This window comes from Desmodus rotundus, chromosome 2 (genome assembly GCF_022682495.2).
Source record: "Desmodus rotundus isolate HL8 chromosome 2, HLdesRot8A.1, whole genome shotgun sequence".
Lineage (NCBI taxonomy): Eukaryota > Metazoa > Chordata > Mammalia > Chiroptera > Phyllostomidae > Desmodus > Desmodus rotundus.
In genome coordinates, this window is record NC_071388.1 from 7885307 (window position 1) to 7897980 (window position 12674).

Sequence of the window (12674 nt, forward strand, 5' to 3'; positions counted from 1 at the left end):
GAATAACCCAGTACGGGGTCCCTGTCAGCCATGACACGTGTCTCAGGGGCTACGTCAAGACAGAGTGAACACCCACAGGAGGGGCCTGGAAAGCCCAAAACCACAAGTCTAGACACCTGGGTAAGGACTCCATCTGGACGCCCACAGGAGTGGGACCTGCGCCCTGGAGGGCTGGAAGAACTCAGAGCTCGGACCACCCCACACTCAAGCCCAGCGGCACCACAGGTTGAGCGCAGGCCCCAGGGGACTTCCACTCCACTGGACACGTGTCCACCTGCCCCTCCACCTACGGACACCAACAGAGACTCATCCTGCGTGTTTACACTGTGTAAGCACACATGTGGGCTTACCCCCGCTATGTATGACATACGTGCGACTCTACTAGGGCACTGAGGGGGGGACTCCCCTAATAAACCTGGCACTGCGGAAAGACTCAACGTGTGTGTGGCTCCTTTCGGGGACCCTCCCCCAACACCACGCAGGTGGCCTGTACTTTGAAACGCACTGTGTGGGAGGGAGGGCCACCCAGTCGTTGCCCAGGAACTGTGAATATCTTCCCTGTCTTTCGGTCTCTACATTCCCCGGGAGTACGAGTCTGTGGGGCTGTTGTAACACGGGCCACAGGCTGGGCGCTTAAACACAGACACGTATTCTCTCACTGTCTGGAGGCCAGAAGTCTGAGGTCAAGGTCATGGGGTTGGCTCCCGGAGGCTCTGAGGGGGAACCTGTTCTGGGCCCCTTTCTCAGCTTCTGGTGGCTCCTGGCACTCCGTGGTGTTCCTTGGCTTGTAGACATGTCGCCCCAATCCCTGCCTCCACCTCCCCAGAACGTTCCTCCTGTGCCATGGTCTCCCTGCTCCTCTGCTGTCTGCTGGTCTCCTCCTGCCTCTCACAAGGACACCAGTCATCGGGTTCAGGGCCTGCCCGACTCCAGGGTGATCCATCCTGAGACCCTTAAATTAATTCCATCTGCAAAGATGGAATTCCAAATAGGCCCCATTCACAGACACTGGGGTTTAAGGCTGGGACGAATCTCTTGGGAGCCGCTGTGCAATGCAGCACACCGAGCTAAAGAACAGTGCTCCAGCCCCCTCATCCTCGAGGACACCCCCGCCCCCAGCCTCTGCACAGGACCATGCAGCAGCCTGCTCACCGCCCCCTCAGAGGGCCATAGAAACAGCACCTGCTGCTGGTTGGGGTGTCCCTCTGTGGCCAGAAACCATGGGCAGAGGGGCCAGAAGGTCAGCACCAGAGGCGGGGGTCGGTGTCCTGGCTCGGCCCCTATGGCATCTATGGCATCTCACTCAGCCTCTTCCCCGTGGTGCCCTTGTGGAATGTGTGCTGATATCCGCAGGGCTTGGCTGTGGCCACAGCTCACAAAGGCAATGGCCTCTGTCTTACACAGCCCTCAGAAAATGACAGTTAACATTTCCCGGGTGGCCCGGAAGTCTGCCTGTCCCCCTCCACGTGAGGATAGAATCAGGAGTACCGGCCCCAGAGGCTGCCGCAGCCCATTTGCACGATTGTCAGCTAAGGGGCCGCTGGGAGGGAGGGGTGGGTCCCGGTGCCTCAGGGACACGTGAAGGGGTCTCGCGCTGTGGGGACAGGGTGGCCTCCTCCAGTGCTTCCTAACAGCATCTGTCTTGTTCACCCCAAACATGCACCAGGCGCACGCACCAGGGAGACGCCGGGGGCTGGGCACTGGGCAGCAGCGCAGAGACAGAGCTCACACACCCCACAAGCCACCCACTCCGGGTGTGTGGCCCAGTGGCTTGCTCTGCGTCCAGCAGTGTTTAGCGTATGTAGGATGGGCAGCCGCCTCCAGTCAGTGTTAGAACTCTTTTGTCACTTCAGAAAGAAAGCCCCTACCTTTCAGCTGCCAGCCCACAAGTCCTGTGTGTCGTTTGGCCCCTGGTGACTGATCATCGACTTCCTGTCTCAACGGGTCGGCCTATCCTGGACCTCTCGCGCGAGTGGAATCACATACCGCATGGCCATTTGCTGCTGGCTACCTCCGCGTTGCTCCACGCTTCCACCCAGGTTGTCCCATGTGGCCGCACCTCAGGTCCTGTCTGCGGCCAATGGGCAACAACGCTGTGTGGTTCCCCCGGATCACATTGTCCCCTCCGGACTTTGGGGTTGTCCCCACCTCTCGCCTATTATGGACTGTGCTGCTGGGGACATTGGTGCATGTTTTGGTGAGGACAGGCGTCTTCATTTCTCTCGGGCATGTACCCAGAGGAGGGACTGCTGGGTCACACGGCTACTGTGCACTCGGTCATTTGCGGAACTGCCAGGTGGCACCCCATTCCCACCAGCCGTGGGCACGCCCCCAGGGCCCCCACCCCCCACCAGCACGCCAGCTGTTCTGACAGGCGGGCGATGACTTCTCATTGTGGCTTTGACTTGCGTTTCCCTTCTGACTAACACCTTCAGCATCTTTTCATGTGCTTATTCGCCATTTTTACCTCTTTTTTAGAGAAAGTTCCAATGATTTTGAAAATAAACAGGTGGGCCCTGGCCAGGTGGCTCGGTTAATTGGAGCATCGTCCCATACACTGAAGCACAGGTGGCAGACACAAGGCCCACGGGCCGAGTCCAGCCCTCCACCTTGTTTGATCCGGCTCAGCTCCTTGTTTCTACCCGGCGGCAGCGCTGAGCTCTCACCTAACAGTTAAGGAGCAGTTACATTTATACAGTCCTAAAATGACATTTGGCCCTTTGAAGGCAACTGCAAGGCCGATGTGGCCCCCGGTGACAATGCGTTTGACACCCCTGCACTAAAGGGTTGCAGGTTCCATTCCCAGTGAGGGCGTGTGGAGGGGCAACCAATCAATGATTCTCTCTCTCTCTGTCTTCAGATTGCTTCAAAAAAGACCCCAAATAACAGACACCTGGGCTCCTTTTCTGCTGGTAGGTGACAAATTACCACAAACGTAAAAACCTAAAATGTGTTCAGCTGGGGTGGGGTGGAGGGATGGGGAGAAGTCATACAACTGTAACTGAATAACAATAAAAATTAAAAAAATAAAAAAACAATAAAAAAAACCAAACAAACCTAAAACGCTCGCTTACTCACGCACTGTTGTGCAGCCTGATCAGCTTCTTACCAGGAGGTTCTGGAGAAGAATCCACTTCCAGGCCCCCTCAGTCCCCGCGGTTGTAGGACCCAGTCCTCCTTTTCTTAGCCGGCAGCCAGCTGAGGGCCCCTCTCAGCTCCGCGCCGTCCCCCATGTCCCAGGCTCCCTGGTCCCCCCATGGTCAGTGCCAGGAGCGGAGAACCACCCTGCCTCCTGCTGGTCCTTCTCACACTTGAAATCTCTGACTTCCTCTTCCTCTGATGCCGGACCCACACCTGGAGGGCTCATGTGATTAGGCCAGGCCCACCTGAGTCATCTCAGCTCTGGGTCCACTGATTTGGGACCTTAATTACACCTGCAAAATCGCCTTCAGCAGCACCAAGAGTAGTTTGTTGTTTGGACAGCTGGGAGAAGGTGTGTGTGCACCAGGGACAGGACACATGGGGTGGGGGCTGTTAGAATTCTGCCCAGCGCACCTTGCATCCACCCTCGTTCCGATCACCTGTGGAGAACGATCACAGGCTCAGCTTTGCTCTGGGACAGGGGATATAACGGGGGAAAAAGCAGCTCCTGCCCTGCCTCCACTCCAGAGTAGACAGGGCGCCTCGCAGAGCCCAAAGGAATCTGATTGGTGTTTAGAGTTCGGGAGGGTTAGATTTCAGAAAGCACCACACACTCACACATACATACATACACACACACACACACACACACACACGCCATCCTTCCTTCCCATTTCTCAGTCCCTGTAGAAGCTCACTCCCCAGAAGGCTGCCCTGAGCACTGTGGATTAAAGTCCCCGCCCTGACTCTCGCCCCACTGCCAGTCCTTGCCCAGGCACTTCCCCCCCTCACCACCTCCAGCTCTCCGCCGTTTATGACGTCCACATCCCCAGCATCTGCTAGAAAGAGCAAGACTTTTCTCTTGACGGGGAGGTGGCACTTACTATGGAATTCTTGGGTGGCTGGGGGAGAGCTGTCTGGGAAACGCCTCACTGGCTCCTTTAATTGCACCTGGGAAAGTGCACTCGCTGGGGAGGTGCATCCTCCTACGGGGTCCAAGGCAGGACGCACACCTGGGTGTGGGGCGGGAAGGCTGTCTGCAGAAAGCACGGGGACTGAGTCGGGGAGGAGGAGGGCGGGGCTGCGGGCCAGGCAGGATGTCCAGGAGAAAAGGGACAGGTGTGCAAGAAGGGCTGAGATGAAGGTCAAGGATGGTGGCCCAAAATGGGGCCAAAGACTGGCTATGGGGAGGAGCCTTCATGGGGACAAAGAGGCCACTGAAGGGCCAGGGGAGTCTTCAGGCCTGGGAATGAAAGTCCGGTTGCTTTCGAGGGGCTGGTTGCTGAAGGAAGAGAGGGCTGGAGGCCTGGAGCCTCTTAGAGGGCCTGGCTGGTGCCCTGAGTTAACCTCAGGGTTAATTCCTGCCACCAGGAAGGAAAAGGCAAAGTGTCAGCGGGACAGGAAGCAGACCCCCTTGGCCAATGGCTGCGGGGGGCTGAGCACCCACTGCAGTGCTGACACTCCCCGCACACTTCCCACCGGACCCCACAGGACCCTGCCAGGCCCTCGGTGGGGGTGGGGGTGGGGATGGGCCTCCCCACCCGACGCCCTCCCTCAGGGGCTTAGCAACTTGCAGGGGTCCCCCGGACCCGTCAGGTAGTCTCGCAGGGACTTGGGGTGGGGCGGATCCGACTTTCCTCCCCAGTTTTCCCCACTGTGTCCCCGGCCCAGTGCTCAGACGGGGATCCCGTCAGCACCCCCAAAGTCCTTACCCCGTGTGACCAATGACAAGAAACAAGGGACTTCCTGTTTTGAGGAGAGCCCTTTTGGCTCCCGGTCTGTCCAGTGTCACAAGGACAAAGCGCTGTCTGCTGTGCAGGAAACGCCCCTCCGTGCTAATGGGGTCACGGTACTTGCGAGTTCAGTAAAACCTACGGAATGAACTCACTTGGGAAAATTTCAAGTTGTGGAGCATTGAAAACCCAAGCTTTATGCTTTTCAAATAACCAAGCATCGCTAGGAAGATGTTCTGTAAGTAAAGTCGCCAAATAAAATACAGGGCGCCTGGTCAAAAGTGAATTTCAAGTGAACAACAAACCATTTTTAGTAGAAGTACTTATTGTATAAATAACAAAGTACAAGCATAAATTATAAATATTCATAAATCATTCATAAACTTTTATAAGTCCCATGCAGTGTTCGGGATATAGAAAAAAAATTACAAATAACTTTTAATAAAAATTTCAAGAGAGAAATTTTAATAAAAATTTTTCGAATTGAGAAATTTCAAGTTTTTCAATTCAAAAACATTAAGAATTTAAATTTTAATTAAAAAGTTAATAAGCAGCCTCACGGAGAATGTTTTTGTATAAGTGTGTCTCGGGCACTCCTTGGGGCACACTTACACTAAAGAACGCCTTCCATGTTTATCTGACACTCCAGAGTGACTGGCCTGCATTCTTCTCTGTCCTGGATTTTGCTGACTGAACCTGCTGGCAGCTCTAACAAGCCCGTGGTGCTCGGTGCCCTTGCAGCCTCCATCACTAAGGACTGGCGGTGTCTCACCACCTGCTGCTCACACGCACCCACCCGGCACACGAGACACACCAGCAGCCGGACGTGGACGACACCATCTGAGAGTGATGGCTGGCAGGTGGCAGGTGGCCTGAGCTCCACCCCTGGCTCTTCCAGAAGACAGTCTTGATCTTTGGCCCCAGCCTTACCATCCTCGGAGCTCAGTCGTACCACCTGTAAAGTGGGGTGCCAGGACCCTCCCAGTGCTGGCACCCCATGCTGTCATCGCATTTAGTCTGGTGCTATTCTGATGGGGAAGGGGTGCAGGCAATGAGAGGCCCCACATCTCAGGAAGGTCAAGCTGTACACCCTGCAGGGGGCGCTGAAGCCCAGGATGGGTGAGCCTTGAGCCCTGAGAGGGAATTGCAGGGACACAGTGGGGGCAATACCCCTCCAGGACCAGGTGTGCTCCTCCCTGAGGGCTGAAGGCCAGAAGGCCGGTGGGGCCCAGAGCAGAGCCCTGAGGCCTCCCTTGTCAGCTAAAGGACATGAAGGTCGGGGGTGAAGGTCGGGGGTAAAGGTCAGGGGTATCCCAGGAAATGCTCTAGAGAGGTGGTTGACTGTGGGCTGAGGCCTGGTGGGAAGGACAGAGAGCAAAAGGCAAGTTCTGGAAGCAGTTAGGAGGCAGAGAGGCAGGGCTGGGGGAGGCTGAGGGACACTGCAGGTGGCCTAGCCTAGGTGGCTGGGGGGACACTGTGCCAGAGGTAGAGGCAGGAAAGGGAAAGGCCAGTGAGAGAAAGGGAGTGGCAGGGACAAATTTTAGCCCTCGTCATTAAGGGCTGTCCTGAATGCCAGGTCCCTGACACCAAGGCCCCTGTTCGTGTGCAGGAGGAACGCAGGGCCCAGGGCCCCGGGCTGCCCCTGCTCTTCAGCGAACACAGACACAATGCCCACCTCCTCCTAATCCCCTGGCATGGTGGCACTGGCTCAGTGTTAACGAACAAGGTCAGGGCACATGGGCCCTGGCTCAAGCAAACCTGGAAACTTCCATCCAGGGCCAGTGAGACCACAGCCCTTCCCCTGGGCTGAAAGTGGAGGGAGAGGCCAGCTGTGAAGGCAATAAGGAGGCCACCTGTAAGGTGGAGGCCTCCCGACCCAGGAAGGCCGCCTTCAGGTCGGCCCAGGTGACAATTTCCTGTGGCAGGTCCCAACAGGCCACCACTGGCTTTGATAAATGAAGGAAAAATGTGCCCGGATAAGTAGAAGCGGTTCTGGTGACTGGCCAGCCTCGAAGCTGCTGCGTGGCTGTCTGCGTTAACTCCTTCCCTCCCAGCGTTTCCTCCCTGGGTCAGAGGCAGGGCCCGGCGTCCACGGGCCCTTTGGTCCCCTGAGTTTACCTGGACACTGAGTGGGGACAATGATGCTCATCCAATTGCAAGGGGGACTCACTGGGACCCTGAGTCAAGTAACTCGGTGACCTGTGCGGCCCACAGCACCCAGGGCTGCCGATCAGGGAAGGACAAGGTGATGGTTAGCTGTATGTGTCACCGTGGCTGGGCCTCGAAGCCCAGGCATTCGGTCACACATTATTCTGACTGTTACTAGGAGGGTGTTTTGGTTGAGATTAACATTTAAAACATGGACCTTTGAGGAAAGCAGCTGAAAATGCATGGGGTGCAGTTTCATGGACTATGAAAACCTGCTGGTGGCGTATGCCCGAAGGGATGGCGAACAGGGACTCCAGTGAGCACACGTAGACCGCGCTCACAACAGCCAAAGTGGAAACACCCAAACACCCATCACTGCGTGAACGAAGGAACACATGCGGTCCACCCACCCAGGGGAATAGTATTCGGCCATGAAAAGGGAGGCCACACCGATGCGGGCTACAATGTGGGTGGCCCTCCAAGTTGCTGTTCAGTGAAGGGAGACACGCGCAATAGGCAACCTACTGCGTGATTTCATTTGTATGGAGTGACCAGAACCGGCGAATCCACGCGGCAGACTGCTGGCTGCCGGGGGTGGGGGGCAGAGGGAGAGGGGAAAGCTGATTAATGGGCGCAGGGTTTTACTTTGGAGGGACGGAAATGCCGTGAAGTTTAGACACAGGGGCTCTCACGGCTTTGCAAATGTACTGAATGCTGCGGGCTGGGCTCCTAAAATGGCTTATTTTATATTGTGTACCTGTCCCCTCAATACATGGACTTAAAAAATTGGCCCCCCAGCCAAAGCAAGTGCTACGACTGCCAGAAGCTGAAGTAACACAAGCAAACAGCCGCTCATTCGTTCGTGTCACTCTCTCCCAGGCCCGCTAGCATGGCGAGGGGAGTGGCTCTCCCTCGGAATCCAGCCGCTGCGCTCCCACTTCTCAGGTTGGTTTTCTGGGTTTCGGTTTGCCAATTGCTTTTGCAGGTGTAGGAAAGTCACGGAACCCAGTTGTGTGGTATAAAGGAGTCAGACTAAAGCATGCATGCATTCCTTCATTCTTTTTCATTCATTCATTCTTTTTCATTCATTCACTGGTCACTTCCACAATGTGTTGATTGATGTTTCTGGCACAGGGTCACGTTCCCACCAAGCAGCGTTGGTCATTTCCTGTCATCTTGTTTATAGAGGGCGTCGCCCCCAGCCCACTGCCTTCTCTGTCCCTCTATGAAGGACGGTGGGTGATGGAGGGAGCTGGCCTCAAGGAGAGTGAAGGGGAGTAGGCCAGAGGTCCCCAGCCTGGGAAGTCAGTCCTCACGCGGCCACTCGGCAACGGTACTGGGAGGCTGGTGCAAACAGGCCAGACCCGAGACTGAGATCTCTTTGCAACAGTCCCCCAGATGATGATGGTCCCATGGAAGGCAATGGAAGGTGTGTTCCATTCACCTTAGTCGGCTGGGCAACACCCAGCAGTCCAGGCCTCGGTGGCATTGTCAGAGGTGGGGCCCCATCGCCTTCCCCTGCCCACCAAGGCCCCAAGAAATAGACGTGTTTGCCCACACACAGGGGCAGCTAGAGGCAACCTTGTTAGGGCCTCAGAGGGAGGTCAAGATTCAAGCCTCCTGAGGCCAGAGGCGGAGGCCTTTGCTTCCTTGGAAGCCTAATCAGGAGTCTGGGTGGAGGGCAGGGAGCTGGAGGAACGAGCTCGTTAGGGAAGCCTCACCCAGTTACTCAGCAGCAAGTAAACATGGATTATTCCCACTCGGGGCTAAAGGAACGTCCCCTGGTAAAGCCACCTTCCCAGGAAGCCGCCGTGGGCCTCTGATATTTATCTGCGTTGAAAGAGAAATACAGGCAGAGAGATTACTAAGCCAATCGATCAGTTCTAAATCAATGGAGCAGGTCTTGGGATCATTGAAGTTGTACATCCAGCCATGGAATTCTCAGCACCCAACCCGGTCACCGGCCCAGGAATGTCGAATTGATGTTGAAACGCAAGGCAGCTGCCCTAAAAAGTGAGGGCAGAGCCCGGCAATTCCTGGAACCGGGCATCCATCAGAGGGAGGGTGTAGTTTACTCCCGCCAACACACCCTCCCTGCCCCTCATTTTCCATCCCATCAGTAATCAAACAAGGGTAGGCGGCACTTTCAGTCTCTCTTATGTTGTGTATGCTTTTTAATCAAAACAGGAAGAACACGCAGTGTAAACAGTCAAAAACTCGAGAAAGATGGAGATGGCGGTTTCCTGCCCTTGGGTGGCCCACCCACCCACTCTCACCTGTCCGGCGGCCACACCCCCAGCTTGCTGCCCTTGCCCCTCGTGTTCACCCAGCACGTGCATGCACTGCTGTCTGTCTGCTTCTTCTGTTAATATCTTCGGTATTAATTTCCAACCGTGGAACATGGAGACTTAGCTCTTTCACAAAAACCCCACCCACACCCACAGCCACTCAGCATAGTTATGTCATCATTGACAAAGGAATCAAAATTCGCTGTTTATACATCACTGTGACTCGGTCGGTGTGGTCGGGCCCAGCCCTGGCCTGGGTGGACTAATGTGAAGACTTTCCTACTGCACAGCTGGAAATGTCACAAAGAATGTGAGAATTATTTTAAATGACTGGCCACACCTACCAGGAGGAGCCAAAAGGGAAGGGAGAAATGAAGGCCGGCCTGGGGCACACAGGGCTTCAGACTGGGAAACTGCACGGGGCTGTCGCAGGGGACCTGGGCCTGAATGTCCCAGGGGCAGGAGACAAGGCCAGGGTCCATGGCAGGCAGAGAACTGTACGGGACACCCCCGAAGGGCCCCCCGAGGGAATATATCCACCTACTAGCAGGATAAGATCCCAAATTGGATCTACCTCGACCTGTGCCATGGGTGGAAAAAATCCCCCTTGAGAAATTGGCAGAGATGGGCCCGTCGTGTTCAGGTTTGGAACTGAACTGTGTGCAGCCTACACGGTCTGACACCACACAGCCCTGAGACTAGCATAAAAGTGACCGCAGGCTGGCAGTCCAGCTGGGAGTCTTCAAACACAAACTCTCAAAAAAGGCACATGCTCAGCCCACTCACAAGGGATTCCCGCCGGTAGACCCCTGACGAGAATGAGCTCACGACCCAAAACTACAAAATAAGGAAACAGTCCCCCAGCAGACCAATCAACAGAGAAACAGACCCCTAAGAATCTCCACTGACAGGAATGTCAGATAACGGCCTTGACAGACAGGTGTGAGGGGAAAACTACATCAAACATCACACGCTATGGTCAAGTGTCAAAACCACTCCCTCAAAATCAAGGACAACAGTGTTTACTATGACCGCTTCTACTCATCCAGTGCGGACAAGTCCTTGGGTGTGCGGCAAGGCAGAAAAAATAAGTAAATGAAAGATATAGGGATTGAAATAAAATAAAATGATTACGGGTGTAAAATGAGGAATTGAACGAGACACTACTGGGGGCGGGGGAAGGCGGACTCAGAAGCGTTGAAGTGGGACTTTGAGAAGTGAAAGCGATAGCGAGTGAAATGACAATCTCACCCAGCAGGTCAACGACAGAGTAGACGCAGCGTGGCTGCCCCGTGGTCAGCTCCGCCCAGCAACCAGAAGACACAGCTCCTCCTTCAAGGTCAAGTAGGCAGAAGGTAGCACAGGGAAATCAAAAGATCGGAATCTGAACAGGAAGTTGAGAACTGAAGGAGGACATTAAAAGGAGTTCTAGATTTTTAAAAATCACTTTCGCAGAATGTGGGTGGAATCATTGTCTGGTCTTCCAGGTTGTCCTTGGCTGCACATGGCCTGTGGCCTCAGACTGAGAAGCCCACCCACACCCCTGGAAGCTTTAGGGCCACCTCTCCATCCCGCTCTGACGTTCCAGGGCACTGACCCCTGGTCTTGGCACACACAGTGGCCTTCTCTGTCCGAGACTCATGTCCTTTCCTGTGGGGACATTACCTTCTCTCTCTGTTTCTGGAACTCCTAGCATCAGGATGCTGGGCCCCAGGGAACGACTCAGACCTTTTTTTCTTCTTTAAGGAGCTATATTTCTTTCATCATATTAAAAAATTTCCAATTTCTGTTCTTTAAATGTTCACACACACACACACACTCCTGTTCTGGTTTCCATTTATTTGAAACCTCCTCTTTTCTCTCTGAGATAAGTGTAGATTTTTCACACGTGTCTCCGGACCCACACTTTATCTGTTTTCATCTGATTTCTTTCTCTGCTCGTTGGGTTGGTTGGGAATGGCGTCCTTGCCGTTCATGTGAGGGGCGCTCTTTGTGTCCAGTGGGCTCCCTGTTTGTTTCCCAGACATGAGCTGCTGACAGCTGTCCGGAAGTCCCGTGTACATGGGTGAGGCTCCTCAATGGTGGGTGTTACTGCAGGATGTGGGGTGCGGGACCTTTAAGTGTCAGGCTGCAGACGTTTTCCTGTTTGGAGGTGCTGGGTGAGGAGAGAATGGAGAGGCTGCAGGGCTGGGAGAGGCTCAGCTCACACCTTTGGGTACGAGGGGAACCCCCAAAACCCGGAATTTATTAAAAATTGCATATTTATCCTTATATGTTTAAACTTCAGTCACCTTCAAAGTACTCTCCATGTGATACAATATACCTATCGAGAGGTTTTTTTCCATTGCACGAAACAGTTTTTGAACTTGTCGATTTTGATGCTTTTTGGTGCTTCTGCTGTTTTTTGTTTCACTTATTCCAAGATGGCAAAATGTTTCCCTTTGAGGATTTTTTTTCATTGGGGGAAACAAAAAAAAAAAGTCACTTGGGGCAAGATCAGGTGACTAGGAAGGATGGGGTGAATAGGGGTCAGGCTGTTTTTAATCAAAAACTGCAGAACACTCAGTGCGGTGTGGCTCAGCGCACTCATAAATCACCCATCATGAAATGGGCAAATGCATTGGAAGAGTCTTAAAAAAAAAAATTCCCTGAAGCCGAACTCAGCCTCTCACAACAACTCCAGCTGGTACACTGATACAGTTGGTTCCTGGAACACTCACCTAGTGGGGGAAGCCTGTACTACCAGGGGACTGCCCTCCAGAAGATAATTCCAGGTTTTTTGGGTCCCCCACCTCATATATAGAATCAACCTAATTCCTCTTACTGAGCTCCTTCTCCACCCCCACACTTGGAGTCACCGGGTCCAGGCCCCGGGTGATTCAAGCCTGACTCTCTTTGATGGAGTGCCGGCAGGGAGGGAGAGGCAGCTGTGCAGGGCGGGAGAGGCCTGGGTCTCCCAGCTCCTGATGGAGACGTTCCTTGGTCCCATTTCTCTCCCATCTTCTCTCCCTTTGGAGTCTGGTGCCTTCACCCCCGAAGATTCACATTGTTATTATCAGATCTAACCATCATAAACTCTCTCATCTAATGGTTATTAATGTCCCAGAAGCTTTTTCTCAGTGTCTGTGTTTCTCTTGTCATGGACCAGGAAAGAAGTTCGCAGACCACATGGCCAGCAGACTGATTCACACCATCTTGCCACGTAAGTGTCAGCCAGGCCCTGGATGGCCACAGGTGACCACTTCCGGAAACAGCCCCATCCAGCTGAGAAAATCTTCGTCATGCGGACCAGGTGGGCTTGTCACAACACAACTCTGCCTGGTCACTGGGTAAAGGGAAACCCCAGGAAGCCACCTTCTGCTGT